The following is a 17,060-nucleotide window of genomic DNA, read 5'->3' on the forward strand; positions in this document are numbered from 1 at the left end:
AGAAGCACTTTACCAATCAAACAGGAAGGAACAAATCTGCATTTCTCACAGTTTGGCCCTGCTCAGGCATGGAATGCCCTTGGCCAAGTGCAAGCAGTTCCAAAGGTAATCCCCCTGCTCTGGGCAAACATGTTCCTAAGGCAAGTATCCATATAAACATACATATACACAGTCTTTGGAACTCAGCTTCTCTGCAGACATCTGTGCAGTCTGGTGAACAAAGTGGGCAAAAGTCTAAGCAAGCAGGAAAAAGCACCACTTTTTTTTCAATGGAACTAAACCCGGAAGGCATCTGCTGCCCTTGTTGTCTAATACCAACAGAGAAGACTGTACTAAATTCACTTTACATTTCAGGAAATATCTTCTCATCCTATTCTCACTGGTTATGTTCTTCACTAGAACAAGCTGGACAGTCATTTCCTATTCTCATTTTCATAGAAATCAATTCACCTTATTAACTCACTCAGAGACAAACTTGTCATATTTCCCCAGTGCCTGGATTATTTTGGAAGAGGCAGTATTTTTTTTTAAACTAGTGTTTTAACTTTTGTTGGGTATTTTTGAGTACTGGCTTAGCACTATTTCCTTTGTTTATCCAATGGTACAGCTGACAATAAGGAAAGAACTGCAATTTCAAACAGCAAGTGTCATCAAAATTTAAGGCCACAAGGTAGAAAACACAACTACAGCTTACTGAATAAATATACTCCCCTATCTTTAGTCCTCAGCAAGAAAAGGACAAGCCACACTCAGAATTAAGAGACAGAACCCAGAATAGTGGCTTAAAACTTTACTGTTTCCCTAGGGACAGATTCTGCAAGATGTTTCACAAATGAGTAAAGCTGCTTACACTGACAGCCATAAAGCACAGACATGGAAGTCCTCAGAGATAGGGCCAAAACCTTACATGTTGAAAATGGTTTGACAAGTGTTACGTTCTTCCTTCCACATGCAGGCAACTTCTACTCAAAGTTATCAAAAATGTTGGAATAATTTCTGGGTCTTCAAATCTATCAAAAACCTAGCTGTCCAGCTGAGAATCATTTTATCTCAAATAACCCAAGGGCATCCTGCCATTTACATATCCACTTCTCCCAGCTGCAGCAAACTATTCCTTACCAGATTGTAGATTATTCTGCTTTCCCTGCCTTATAACTTGCTCCATCCCTGTGCTTGGCAACTGAACCTCACATACAACAATAGTTTCACTCAATATCCTAAGTCCTAGCTACATGTTCTGTTTTCCAGTCTGAATGACTGGGACTAATGTAGGACTCTTAAGATGTGTGTGTCATATGTCAAATCCTAAGAACTTGTGATAATACTCCTTTAAAAAAAAGAAAAAAAGGTTTTTCATCACTTCTCTCTCCTCTTTCTGTGCAAATGCTCAGAGTAACCTCATGTTTAGGTTGGATGTCAGTATTCAGCAGAGAATTTCTCCTCCTCTTATAAGCGTCCAAGCAATTTTATCTGGTCTACTTCCTTCATGTTCAGATTGTTGAGTCTAGAGTTGTACTAAAATTATTATGAAAAACAAAGCAAGGTTATTCTGGACACAGAAGGAAGCTGATTCCCCTGTGTCCTGACTGAGGAAAAGACATTCACCCATGTAATATGTGCTTCAAATTATACTATTTCCTTAGAACTGAGAAGGTATTGGAAGGCACAGAATAGAGCTTCAATAGATAAAGTGATGATAAAAGGTGGCAAATGGATGAAGAAATGTAGAAATAAGACAAGCAAGATCAGGAACATCAACACAAGGCTTTAAAACTAATGTTTTTGTTAAAGCACTCACTCACTACAAGACTTGACTCTTTCACAAGGCTGTTGCCAGGATCTCAGATTAGATTACACCACTTGGCTTTGATTTCCTAAACATCTTCCAGTTTTTCTCTAAGATTACTTTGGAATTAGCCTTTACTAGTATAAACATACTATTCTTTCCCAGCTATAAAACAAATTTCATTTAGACTCACAGGACAGGCAGATGGTAACTGACTTTGTGTCTTTGCAGAAGGGCAGAACACAAGCAAATATATCCTCACCTGCTGCCATCCCTTACAGGAAGAAATAAAACTAAAAAACCCTTCCTAATGTAGTCATTCCATCAGTGAATCTTGATTTACTATTATAGGACACAGCTCAAAGCAGCAAATTCTGGATCATGTTTGCACAGGATAGTTTAGAACTGAAAGTTTAACTTCTGTTCCTTTCTATATAGAGAGCAAAACCCTCAAATATACAAATACAATGTGTGTTTTCTTCCAAATTTGACAATGGGTATTTTGCAGAGTAATTAGTGCTGTGCAAAAATCATGTTGAGGTTTTTTAAAGTAAGTTAAAAAACCCCAAATAATGGGATCTTCCTAGAAGCTGAAATTCACATGGAAATAAAGGGGATTTTGCCTATATCTCTTGAGAACACTGACATTGCAAAACAAGATTTCTTCCCCTTAAAAATTAACATCTACCCTTATGTTCTGCGATACATTACAGAAAACTCCTTGGTTTTCTATTTAGCAGCTAGAGCAGCCAAGATGGAATTAGCAAACCCAAAAATACTGGGTTAATTTTTGGTGATGCATTTAAAATGTATATACACAAGAATGCAAGCAGAACTTAATTTAGACTAATGTTCCTGCTATGTGATTTTTAAATCCTTAGTCTCATCTTCTACTCAAAGATGCAGACTCTGAGCAACTTCACTCTCATAAGCAACATAGCCACAGCTGCAGTAGAAAACTAGTAGGAAAAAAGCAGTAGAAAATAAGCAGTAGGGAAAAGAAAAAAAAAGTCCTCAGAGGAGTTTACCATTGGCCAAGCAATCTTCTCAAGTCACTGAGAAGTGCATGTTCCTCATCAACAGTAAACAGGAGCTCCAGTTTATGTGGCTTCTCAATAGGCTGGATGGAAAAACAGAAACAGCCACCCCATAAAGCAGCAGTACATTTACAAGAGAAAAACAGCAGCCCACAGTGAACCCAGAATAACACACAGGGATGACTGCATCAAATGTGATGAATTTTACAGTTAAGGCAGCAGGTAAAGAATTCAGAACACCCTAAACAATGGAATTATGTGCCACTGGGTCTGTGCTTTGCAATTCCCATGATTTCTAACAAGCTGTCTGCACACCCTGTGCAGGGGACACTCATTAACCTGTCAAGGCTCATCTCTGAGGAGAAATATGAAAACACCACAGAGCACATCCTCCTCAAGGCAACCATGTTCTCATTTCTATGCTTTCTTGTAACAAAAAGCCTGTGTAAAATGTAAAGGTACAGTTATTGCACAAGGCACAATTTGTGTCTGTTTAAAAACGCTCAAGTCCATATCTATCACAGCAATTACTTCTGCTGACAGCTGCAGCCAGACATCACCCTCTGAGTCAGTCACTGCTACACTAGATCAGTAAAGAACAAGCACAGAGGGGTAGGAAGTCAGTGTCTGAAACAATTTGCACCTGGAAATGTCTGTATTTTTTTTTAGTTGAGAAAACCAAGACAACCATTGCATTATATTTTACCCTGGTGGCATGTGAGGAGGGGGGATCTAACAAAACCCCAATAGAGATTCCCAGAGGTCAGTCCCAACCTCTTGGGCTTAATCTCTCAAGTGACAAGCTCCACTGCATGAACTTCATCATTTAAGGTGCAAAGGGCAACAGAGGTAAGATGAACGTGACCAGAACAAAAAAAGAAGACAGCAAGAACTGAAGACAATTGTTACCCAATTGCCAACAAAACACTCTTGCACAAGGCAACAGGCTTAGTCACCAGGGAGAAATTAGAAATTTTGCTCTTGAAAACTTGGATGAGGCAGTAAAAAAACTCACAAATAGCTTTTTGTGTCAGCTTTCATTAGTTAGCAAAAGCAAGAGTGATGGAAACAAATTACTCTGTTATGTATTACCAAGGGATTATTTTGAAGAGTGATTCAAAAAGGAGCACTAAAATGTCTTGAATTCATCCAATAAAGTTGCTGTGTCAAGACTGCTACTATCAGGACTTGCACAAGGCCTTAAAATTGGAGCATACCATTTCCCAGATTGTGGAAATCTCACATTTTCTCAGACATTCTTCCAGGTGCAAGTATCTTTTCTAGTCCAGGTGATGATCCTTTCTGCATCATCATGATACCAGCTGTCACAGCCTGAGTGTCTTGAATATATGGATACTTGCACAAAATCTGGACCTCCAATCACCAACACATTCTATATCAGGGGAACGTCAGTCCTTTGGTAAATCCACAGATTATTTTCTTGGAGGACATTGCCTGCAATATCTACGTTCTGCAATAATTTAACTGTGATCCTGGAATATCCATCAGCACTTCCTTCAAGGCCAGATGCAAGTAGGCTGTGTCAGTGGCTGAATAACACCCAGAATCTTAGTACTGCACCAAATGTTTCCAGATAACTTATTTCCTACCCCTACCCTACCCTAAATAGCTTACCCTGTCAGTGTGCCATTGACTAATGTGTCATGGTGTGTTAACATTACTGATTGGCATCTGCAGTGCACAAAATTATTTCATCAAAATCCTTCCAGAAGACTCACCATTTCTGTGTTATGATGCATTCTTCTTTCCCTAGCACTGAAAATGCTTTTATTAAGGCTGCTGTTGTTTTCTTTCATTTTTGCTTTTTAAAGTTTTATTTTATTGGTGATATCAGGAACTGTCTGGACTTCTTTCAACCATGTATTAAGGCATATTTGTGCAATTAATCTAGTTAGGCATCCAGGGGAAGAAACAGTTAAGAATTGTTCAGTGCCTCACCAAAATATGGATCACTTGGACTTGATTATCTACTGCTTTGGTTCCACTGTGGTCCTGACTAGAAAAAACTGAAATAAAAATTCCAATGCTTACAGCTCAGATGCCTTTTGCTAGTGGGCTGTTTGCTTCCTAAGCCTCACTAGCAGTTCTTGCTGCACTTCATCTTCAATGTGTGCTGCATTGTTTTGCTGTACTGTAGATCTGAGCAGAGACTTAGAGTGAAGCCAAAAGGTGAGATCTATCTCACTGGAAAAGATAGGACACAATCCCATTCATATTTTTGGATTGCTGATCCCAATTAGTTTGATCACACTTTCATGGTAAGCTTGGTTACCCCTGAAGTGCTGGGAAGCTGAGCACTCAGAGCTGCAGCAGTGTTTGTCATTCCTCATCATGCATTTCACAGGAACTACAGAAAGGAAAGCCTGAGGATATCCCAATTAAAGCCTTCCAATTCCAACAGGTGATTCAAGTGACAGATAGTTCTAGCAACAGATTAAGCCTTAACAGAAAGCACAGCAGCCCAAAGTCATGTCTCTCCCTTTGTTTTGGATGCATCCTGAGGCAGGACAGATAGACTTCCATCTCAAACAGTGGCATTTACTTCAAACTACTAGAGAGAGTTCTTAAGCCATTTGATTTTAATAGAAAAAGTAAGGCTTTTACCTTTAGAGTCAAAAAGCCCCATTTGCCACTCAGCACACTCCCTTTGGATCAAGCATAAATAGGAACCTCTTACAGTTATCCCATACATAAAAGCCATTCTAGTGACTGTCCATTCTTCTCCCATACACAAGCTGTTTTCAAGGTCAGTCAATTGACTCCAGGTACTTCTGAGATGTATTTTATGCCTTCCAGGTGCTTAATAAAAACCTTTCAGCAGGAAAAAACCCTCAAGTAGCTCTTGGGTTTCTCTTGCAATACCATTGTCATCTATTCTTTTTCCCTTTAGAAAAAGAAGAGATCCTCTTCCCCTCTTCATCAAGGCCTTTTACCCAAGAATAACCCTGCCAACAAGAAAAGGATTTTTGCATTTGAATGTTTTAAATGAATGTTCTGCTTGCCACAGAGGTCTATCTCAAGTCCCTATTGGAATTTTCTCAACATGACACAAAATAGATGCAGTGAGTGGAGGTGATGCCATGAGCAGAGGCTACATGAAATCAGAGAGTCAATTGAAGCAACATGACTGGATACCTAATCATGGCAATAAAGGCTGCTGCACTCATCTCCACATGCCTCATTTAGTTTTATGAGTATTTTCCAGAACCTAATCTATGCCCAGTGACCTGTGTACTCAAAGTTTTTAATTCCAGAGATTTTATCAAAGTGTCATGGCAAACGACCTCCTCCTCTAGGCAAGCAGCCACAGAAATGAAATGGGTCACTTCTTGTAACAATGAGGTAATTAAGGCTGTTTCTCCTAGAAGAAAAAATGCTTCCCTTCCTTAATTACTCAGAATAAGGCTTTAAAATCACAAAAAAGTGGGGATTACTACTTCATGCAGTATAATCCAGGACAAATGACAAACAGACGCCTCATTTTTTGGCCCCACTATTTCATTGTGCAATTTAACCTGGTGAATTTTGTATTAAATACATATATAAAGGACCTGGCATACAGGTTATGTTGGGTTTTTCTTTTTAATTTACTCTCGTTTTTGCAGTACATACTGCAAGCACTGAGGTTACTGTTTGCCCCTCACAAGCAAGCTTCAACAATCAACACTTGCTGCTCCCCAGCTTCTTCAGTGCTGTGGAAGAAAGCCCCTGTGGCAAACAACCAGATCCAAAAATGGCAAAACTGAGATCACACCTGGTATCTCCAAAATTAAGAAACTCACAGCTGTTCCCAGAAGGCCTTGGTCACGCAGTTTTTCTCATTGTGAGGGAAGCTGAGCCTTTCACTCTTTGAAGACAGGAGATTTCTAAGCCAACATACAATTTCAGCATTTAGACTCTACAGCAAAAGCTGAAAAATGGGGGAGTGATCTGGCAGAGGCTGCCAGTGATTCACACCTGCCTCACACTGTGCATCACTGTCTGTATCAGGTATGGGGGAACAGAAACTAATGGATAAGAATGCATACTAAATCCCAACAGCTAGCAAGTGAGACTAAACAACCAGATAAATAATACTAAGCAGAAATTGCACTTCAGAAAGTACCTTCAGGTTTCCTTTCCTTATCTGTCTGACCACCTCTGCAACCTCATGTGTCTCTTCCTATCCTCTATCTTTGCTACTAGATGTCTGTTTATCTCCATTTAGGGAGAAGCAGTTTTGGAAGACTTTTAGGCAGCAGCAAACAGAAATTGTTCATGTACAAGGAGACCTGCAAGAAGTGTTTGCCATACAAACAATGGCTGATAGAGAAAATAGCATCATGTGCCTCATCTACACCAAGCCTTTCACAGGAAATTCCAAGCACTAGCAAGTTAAAGGCTTCTCCTCTTTTTAACTCTTTTTCCTGGTAACTCTTCCCCCCTGCCCCAGGCTAGGATGTCACAAAGGGCCTCAAGGCTGTATTTTGTGAATCTCTGAGGTAAAACTTTTGCCATCAGCCACAAATAAATGACAGACTAGTCCCTGTAAGTGACAGAGGAGCTGTGGGATGATAATACTTACTGAGCCCTGTTTCACTCAAGTTCCCTTGCCTACCATCAAGCCCCCATCACCCATCTAATTATGATCAAACAATACAGACTGTGGAGAAGGAAGAGAATGTAATTGGTTACACAAGGAAAGAAACTTTCTGAGGAACCGGCTCACACCGCATCTACCATTAAGCTCACAGTGGGATTCAAATCCCTTTCCGAAAGGCTGCCAAAACTCTTGCCAGCTCTCAGCCAGAACCAAGCTGTCAAACACAGACCAGGGCTTTGTAGCAACCCGAGCCTTCCTGCTTGCCAGACCTTGGGGACCAGAAGCAACAGAAAATGCAGTAGTCTTGTGACTGGCTTCCCTGCCACTCCCAGCAAATTGCTACACTGCTAACGTGGTAACAGAGCTGAAAAAATCAGGGTAGGAAAATGCATCCCAGACTGTAAAACCATTCCTACCTGATGCTTGCATACAAGTCATGCATAATCGATCCTGTAACTGGAATGTTTCAGCAAAACTAGATGTTAAAAAAAAAACCCCAAACAAAAAACCACTGTTACTTCTCCCCCTTCAAAAAAACTTGTAATTGTGGTTTTGGGAGCTTAGGGATACTGCAGTGGTAATGTCCCGTTAATTTCTTTTCTTCAGCCTACCTGGCAAGTCTCAAAAATGAGACAGATGTCATGAGGGGTATAAACAGAGAGCAGGATCCAGCCCAAAAAAAGCAATGAGCTAGGGGCCTTGAGATTTGAGTTCTAGTCCAAGTTTCTGCCAGCCAAGCAGATCTGGGAAACCCATGCTGCTATTCTATGTCTTTCTTCTTCCTCCCCCACTTCTAAAACATCTGTTTCAACTTAAGCTCTCCAGGACAATGACTCTCTGTTGCTACAATGCCCGTCATGTCGTGCTTCCATTAGGAAGCAACAAAAACCTTATATGCATAAGATGACTATAGGATACCCAGTCTTAGTTCTCAAAGATTCTGGCACAGGATTTTATTTTCTGTATTTTCTGCTGCAGGGAAACAGGATGAAGTCACCCACTCATTGCACTGGAAGCAAAGTAAAGAGGAATTTGGACTGTGAATCCCATCTCAACAGATCAGGCAACGCATCTTCAAGTAACTGTATAGAGCACAAGTAAATAATGTCTTGCCAACTTTTACCCAGACCATAAAAATCAGAGACAACTCTTTTTTTTCCATATTTGGTGGTATGTAGATGGCCTGGAAAAGAGAAGTAAAAAATAACGCAGTATTGGTCCCACTTTGTGGGGTAAACAGTCTCTAAAGCGCAAACGAGAAGTGGACTCAGTAACTAAACTCCTTCAAAGCCTATGAATCAACTAAATGCTGCAGGAGGGCAATAAAAACCCTACTGAAATGCACCAGTCCTTCACTGATCTATCTGTGGACATCTACCTGCAGCATCACCCTGATTATTAAAATGATACTGGCAAAAGGGACATAGGAAGGGGCTCCCAAAGAGGAAATGGATATCCACAGCACAGATCAGGGTTTAGAAGAGAAAGCAGAATGATTGTACTACTGCTCAGTCAGATATGCACTGCTAGATAGGCCTACTATCTCCTGCCAAAATGCACTGCACTGTTGTTGCTTTAATACTACTTTAGAAATGTTTTAAATCACTTTATCCATCACCCTGTCTCAAATGAACTCAAAGGTTAAGTGCTCTCGCACACCACCTGCAGACCTTCCTCTGTAGCAGGAAATGTTTCTATTAATTACACTGAAGATGTGTCATTATAAGGATAAGAAATACAGGACTGAGAAGAGAATAACTGAGTGGGTGAATTATAAGCTTTGGCTTCATATGATGAAGTAGCAAAGCAAAAATCTAATACAAGTGAATCACAGTTGATTTTAGTGAAATGTAATTACATTAATCAGTTAGACATTTCCTGGGGAAGAAAAAGCAAACCAAACTACAGTGACATCATAGAGCATGAAAATCTTTTTAGCAGAATGAGGGAAGAGCTTTTTGTCCTTGCTTTACCTTTGTTACTCAAAGCTAAAAAGACAGCCATTAACATTCACATTACCAGGAACAGTCCACAGGAAAACTTCACCAGATCATAAGGCAAACTCACCAGATCTTTACCTTGTAATATACATATATATATATGTTAGATAATTTTAGTCCACAGTCTCATTTTACAAGTATTTTGTGGGTGCTTCTTGATGGTACAGGCTGCGATGTCAGTAATTCTGTGAGTTGCTTTTGTGAATATTATTGGCATTATTATTTATATTCTTTGCAGTCTGAAAGCAAGCATGCATTTTGTATTGGCTGTTCAGTTTTAATGGAAAATCCAAACATTTTGTGTATTAAATGATGTATGACACATTTTGTTATGAACATGGAGTGCGATGCAGCCAGTGATAACTGTGACAGAATGCAATGGACAGGAAAGAGGTGACCTGGATAGAAAAGTGAACAATTTAATTGACTTTTAAATAGATCGGCTTCTGAAAAGCTGTAATTTCCTAATATGGGCAGGACAGCCACAATTCAATATCCAATCCTGTTTTGTTTCCATATTTTTTAGGAAGGATTGATTTGCTTTGGGTACTTTTGCTTAGCAGCTTTCCTGTCAAATAAAAAGGTTTTTATTTCACTGACAAGAACAGGATGGAAAGACTCCAGTGATTTGAAGCGGTTGAGGGGTTGGGGTTTTTTGGAGGTGTTTGTCAAGCCCAGGGAAAAAACATTACTGTAATACCAGACAATAAATCCTGAGAGATTTCTAAATATATTTCAAGGCTAGATTTTCAATTTCCATGAAGCGTATAAACTAAACTAGAAATGGGGAGTTTTTAGTGACATGATAAAGCATTCAGACATGGTCTGGTGGCTTACAATGTCACCTGGACCCTTTCAGTGTTTGGTTTTTTCCTTCGCACCCCCCCTTCACGTCTTTTCTCTGTAGATTCCATTTTTCTTTCCTAAAGTTACAGATTTCCAGCATTAAAGCAGCAATCCCAGGAAACCACATAAGTCACTGATACAACTTACGTACCTACAGCCTCTCAAAATCTCCATCACACACCATTTTTTCTAAGACTCAAGATTTCCCAATTCTTCTCACCCTCCTTTCATCGAACCCAAGATTGCCAGGCCAATCTGAGATGTTCAGGGCAGTTGGTTCCTGCCTTTTTCCACACAACTCATGCTAGCGTGTAACATCAATTCCCTAAGTATTTTACCATTTCTGCCTTGTGAAATAAATCCAGTGATCAAGCAAAAAGGACAAGAGCACTGAAATGGACCTAAGTGAAAACCTATGCCTCAATGATCAGGTGTATTGATGAAAATAATACTTGTTGTCTAAAACACAGTTATTTCTATTCAGGCTATCCCCACAAGGAGCCTGAATAGAAACTTCACCAAACTTGACTACTTGAACAAGTCCAAACAACAAGGAATGCTGGATCAAAGTGGCCATTTCATAGCCTCAAGCACATTTACAACACTTAATTGATATCTCTGAAACTGCAACAAAAATATATTCTTTTCCAGCATGTCAAGCAAAGGCAGCTGTTTGCTTCATCAGCACAGGTCAGCACCAGTTAACACTCAGCTGCCAAGCAAGAACACGTCTGACAGTGATTTCAGTGGTACAAACTGTACACAAATATCCTATTTCTGTGACAGAGTACAGAATGCCTCATCAAATGAGAACACACACTGGTGACAAATACAGCCTGAGGTGCTGAAAAACCTCACACCAAAGTTTCCCTTTCTATCACTAGAAAGAGGCTGCTCTCAGCTCCACACATAACCAAGTTTTTCAGATCCATCAATTGAGCAAATTACTGGTGTGCAAGGGCATTTAAATTCAGCCACACACAAGTCAAAGTAAAAAACTACAATTAACTCCTAAGCAAATAAAAAACACGTCCTCATTTTCATCTGGGATCCTTTTCTTTATATTTTCATGATTCTTTGTGCAATTGCAGAGTGTTCTGTGTAGCTCAGCTTTGTCACAAGACATAACACATTACTTGATCACAATCTCCTGTTTATGTTGCCAGCAGTGAACTAGTTAAAGCACAAGTCTAAGGTTTGACAGTGGGGACTGATGACAGCTCTGTCATTGTTGTCAAACTATAAAGCCCTCAACAGTTTGCAGCAGAGTGAAATTAAGTAGACGGTGACTTCCCTCTGTGCTGTTCCATTGTTCATTTTCCTCTGGACTATCCCTCTCTGTTTCTTACCCTTCTAGAATCTCCTCAGGACATAATAGAAAGACATAGTACATATTTAAAGAGCTATTGCAATTATTTCACTACCAGGAGGATGGAAAAATAAGAGAAAGGCTGACTCCATGCTGCTGAACTTCTCTTGATGGTGGTGTTCTTTTTAAATGGAACCTTACTCTACAATAGCATCTGTGTTTCATCTCCCCTTGCTCAACTTCTTTGAAGTGTGGCTTTCCTTTGGGAATTTTTTGCTTAGAATACAGTAATACAGTGGGAGCACTAGCATGCAGACGTGTTTCTTGCAAGAACTCAGTTTGTTGGAAAAAAGTACTGGAGTATGTTTTATGCTCCTGCAAACCATTGGGACCATCAGAGCTGGTCCAAAGCTGAGCACAAGGTAATAATTAGCATCTCACAGCAACCTTACAAAGCCTGAAATTAAAATTTGGATAACAAAAATGAAAGATTGGAATCAATCCACTGTCCAGAGTCTGGAAATGTCTGAATCAAATCATGGGGTTGCTCCATGGTCTCTAAATTCTTGGGAATTGTAGCATTTCAATGATGCTTTTAGCTACAACTGATATTTATTTGGAGGGGTTTTGACCTTTTTTTTTGTGATTTTCAACTGCATTATGAAGGAAAAAATGTGAAAACTATACAGCATGAAAGAGTTTTGGTAACAGATTATCACAATTTGCATTGTCACAGAACCATAACAAATTTCCAGATTTCTTTGTGATCAAACCCATAGCAACTGTAATTGTCCTTACAGCAGCCATATAAGTGCTAACCTTTCAAAAATTCACCCATACCCATCACCATATCATGTTTTCCTCTGTGGCAACGTCCAAAACACCCAAAGATAAAAGGTCTTATAAGGTTTCTGTCAACTATTTTTCACTTCTCCAAAAGCATTATAAGAATTCTTTTTCCTCTTCAGCTGAGTGAGCTGAGCCACAAGGGCTGAAATGTTCTAGTCCACACATAAAAAAAGAAAAACATGTCATGATTAAAAGAAACCAGACTTGGTTCTTTGTTATAACTCCTAGTCATTACTCTACTTTATCCCTTTAATTATTTGGTATTTCTTCATCTAAGCCTGTTAGTGAAGCTAAGCTAGATGTAGCACACTTAATTAAAGCTGAGCTTCAGCATTCAGTTCTTTTCTATCTGCAAACTGCTATTATGAGACTCTTGTTGGCCAAATAAGAATGCAAATGTTCTCTTATGACAGAGCTGTTGATGAACTAAGAAACGTCCCTCTCATTAAAGGTGCAGCCATCTCACTTAGCATTTCAGGTCATTGAAATCACTTGGAGGGAACTTCCTCCTGAAAGAATAGCCGTAGATTTACAGTGACTAAAGAGAAGCTGATGCTTTAAGTGTTGAAAGGAGGTGTGCAAATATTAGATGATTGTAAATCCGCTTAAGAAAGTGTAAGGCTGTCAAGGCCAACTGTTGCAAGACATTACTCATTAATACAACCTAACAGTTCAGCATTCCTCCTGAATGCTATAGCCACCCTGTCAACACAGGCAGTGTATTCTTTTGCCACAGACACACAGGAAAGTCAGCTCTAAAAGCCAATACGAGTGCAGCTATGATTCTTCAGTAAAAACTTCATTTTTCTGCTTTTGGGCTTTGGGAAATAGGAAACAGTTATTTCCTAGACAGGTATATTGCTCTCTTAGCCATGTGCCACCCTGGGACGATGTACAAACAAGCAAAATGCTTACAACAGCAACTGTGAAAACAATACATACATTTTGTGCTACATTCTATGCTAAAACACTGCTCTGTACAGCAGTTGTGCCCTCATTCTAAAATGGAATAAACAATTCAGTGCCTCGTGTAGACTTTTAGATAAGGTCTCTTCTGTGTCATGACAGCAGCAGTACATGTAAAAGACCATTCTTAAATTAAAAGCATATGTTATAGCAATGTAATTGTGTTCTGGACATAATTTGGTTGTCCATTTATTCAATGGCAATGAGTTCATCATCCTGTTCACTCTGAACATCCAGTTCAGAGCTTGAAGAAAATGAAAACAGGATCTTGGAGTCCAGGGCTGTTGTGCAACTGGAACAGTAGGCAAGCTCTGCTCTGCCAAACACCAAAGTATGGCTGTCATGGTCAGGAAGAACATTTGACACAGCTTTTCACTCAGGAGCCAAAAATTCATATTTCTGATAGCATTGACAGTAATTTAAAAGTTGGCCTTAGCTAGGATGAAAATCCCATACTCAGAGTGCCATACAAATTGTTATTTGTTAAATGCAGAAAAATCTTTCTTCCACAGATACTCTTCCCCACTTTTTTCCTTAAAACAATGATCTAATATTTCAGGCACCTGTCAAAAGTGTTTCCACCTATTCTTTATCTCTGTGTTTCTAGATCCATCATTACCATCTTATTTGGAGTTCTTCTGTAAGGGATCTCTACCACATTTAAGCTCCCCTAAAAGCAAAGAACCTTTCACCTTTAATTAGCGCAGATTCCTACAATGGAAATCAGTGGGAACACAGCAGTAAGCCTGTTCCAATAGCTGATTTTAGGGGGTTTACTTAGAGCATAATTTTATGTAGCTTTAAAAACCCTTTATGACCTAAAATAAGCTAAGAACTTTGCAGTTCGCATGATACAATCCGGGCATTCCTTGATGTTAGGACTCTCCATTTTCTTTCCTCTTCCAATTTCAAGCAATGTTTACTGGAAAATTACAGCTAATTTTCCTCCCAGCCCAAAGTCCCTTACCAAAAAAAGTAAACATACTCCTTTACTATTTTCCAAGAAACAGACAACATTGGCAAGATTCCCACAAAATCATTTTTATTTATTATGTGCCCTGTCTTAACTTGAGCTATTGTTTTGCTAATACCTGTGAAAGCTATGTCCCCACCTTCCAGATGGCAAAAAAAAAAAAAAAAATTCAATGGCCATGGTTTCTTTTACAGGCAATAATTGCACTAACATGCTACACTTTGTGTTTGCTAATTAGACTAAACTCCATGCACACATTCACATCAACACATTCTGATTCTGGACCATTTGTTGCAGAGCTCTCCTAGCTACATTTGAAGCTACTCCTGTTGATAAATTACCTCTTTGTATTAAAAAGAATATACAGACAAGTACCTGCAAGATCAGCCTCCAGGCCTCCTGTTTCTATCAGAGCAATATTTCACCAGTGTTATTCAGCATTACTCAGCCTTGCACTGGGCCTCTGCAATAGCTGAGTTTCCCTACTGGCTGTCACATGTAATTTTTATGATCCACTTCTTCTCCAGCACAAAAGCCTCCCTCCATCAGCACCTCCATCACACAGAGCACCTCCAGAGCTCTGCTTTTAAGGGCTGATACTGATGCCTGGTAGTTCAGCTGAGCTGCTGGCACATTCATGAATGCAATGATGCCAGTCATCTGCTTGACTTCACCAATAGAATCCATCCACTGGCCATCCTGAGCTGAGTGACTTCAGAAGGGTCAGACAGACCAGGAAACTCACACAAAGAGAGCAGGACTACAGAACACAGCTTAAGCTGTGCTCTGCAAAAGCAGCATTCAATGATCATCTGTAAAATTCTGGAATTTTTTTAGTGTGTAGTGAGTATTAACTCTACTGCAATTTTCACTGTAAGAAAACTGACAAAACAACATCAGAGCCACAGCTTGAATCTGCTTCATATCAGTGTCTCCAAAGAGGTAAAGGTTTCCCTCAGCTTTAAAGAAAGAAAAGGGTAAACTGAATCTTTTAAAAAGAACCTGCAGTTCAAACATGACTTCTAGAAAGCCTTGCTAGCTCACAACACACTGACATTTGTTGTCCTCAGTAATTAGTAGTACCTTTGTGCCTCAGCAAGCTGAAGGCCAGATCATCCACAGTTCTGAAAAGATGTAGCAAAACACAGATCTAGAATTCACTGAAGTATGTGGAATTGTTTTCTTCTGATTCATCCTTTACAAAGTGCCACACTAAGACTGGCATTCACACAAGTGGCTTTAGGTAGACCTGCATCATGGATACCTGAACTGCTCACTTCATTTTGTTTTCAAAATTACTTGTCCCATCCCTATTTACAGAAATCATCAGTGCTCTTGCATTCATGCTAATCTTTAATCTACATAAATAAAGCAAGCATAAGGAACTGGCTGAAAAATTGAAGCCTGAAAATGTAAAAAATGTTTCAGAGCATGGTTGAAAATCATCTGAGTTGACCCTGGAAACTTCTAAGGAACTACTCAATGCTATGTCTAACCATAATTAGGAATTTCCTGCAGTCTCTGAAGTATAGTCCATGAGAAAAATTAGGAGATACTGGAAAAAGGGTCAGCAAACTACTGGTGGAAAAAATACCATCTTGCACAAGAGCTATATTAACAGTAGAATACAGTGGAAACAACACAGAGCTGAAACATTTGGTAAGGCATACTGAGAAGAAAAACTAAGCAACATCCATTCATCACTAAACTATTTCATCAGAGAGGAAATATTGACCAATACACTTGTTCTAAAAGAAAATACAGCAGCTGGCAATACTTGGTGAAGGCAAGACAGAGATGAACAAGTATAGCTAGACACATTTCTGAGACCCAGCAGGTGTGTCTGCTACCCACAGGAGTGTTTTAAATTAGGTCAGATGTGTGTCTTAACAGTTGTTTTGCTCAAACATTTGCTGAGCCTGCATCCTGGGAGTTCAGACTGGACATCAGGAAAAGATTCTGAGAGAGTGGTCCAGTGAGAAAGTGAGTGGTCACTGGAACAGGCTTTCCAGAGAAGTGATCATGGCACCAAGCCTGACAGAGTCCAAAGAGTGTCTGGGTGATGCTCTTAGTCATATGGTTTAGTTTTAAATACTCCTGTGAGGAACAAGGAATTGGACTTGATGATCCTTATGGGACCCTTCCAACTTGACATATTCCACGACTCTGTTACAGGCCTGGCCCCACCAACTACTGTCTGTCCTTCATCCAAATCATACAGACAAAATGCAGTAGCTTCATTAGTTAGAACAATTTGAGAATAACCTTTTTTCCTCAACCTTGTCCAGATTAGTAGTCTGACTTTTTCAATCTTACTTCACCACTTACGCAGAAAACGGTTGCTCCGTTAGAGTTGATGAGAGCTCCAGTTACAGCATCCCCCAGCACCAAAGTACAAGCACAAAAGATAAGGTATGTAAAGCACTGGTTCTTTAGGTGAGGAAAAATGAGCATTTCAAGCACAGATTTTTCACTGATAAACCTGCAGGTTCAACAGATTGCACAAGACCAGAGAGTTTCTTCTGTCTTGTCTTGCACAGTTTTCACTGTTCTTATGTCCAGTGTTTCTTGTCCTGTTTAATATCTTTAAAGATGATCTGGGTGAGGGGATTGAGTCAACTATTAGCAAATTTGCAGATGGCACCAGGCTGGGTGGGAGTGACTATCTGCTGGAGGGTAGGAAGGCTTTGC

Source organism: Molothrus aeneus, chromosome 4 (genome assembly GCF_037042795.1).
Source record: "Molothrus aeneus isolate 106 chromosome 4, BPBGC_Maene_1.0, whole genome shotgun sequence".
In the NCBI taxonomy this organism is placed as follows: Eukaryota; Metazoa; Chordata; class Aves; order Passeriformes; family Icteridae; genus Molothrus; species Molothrus aeneus.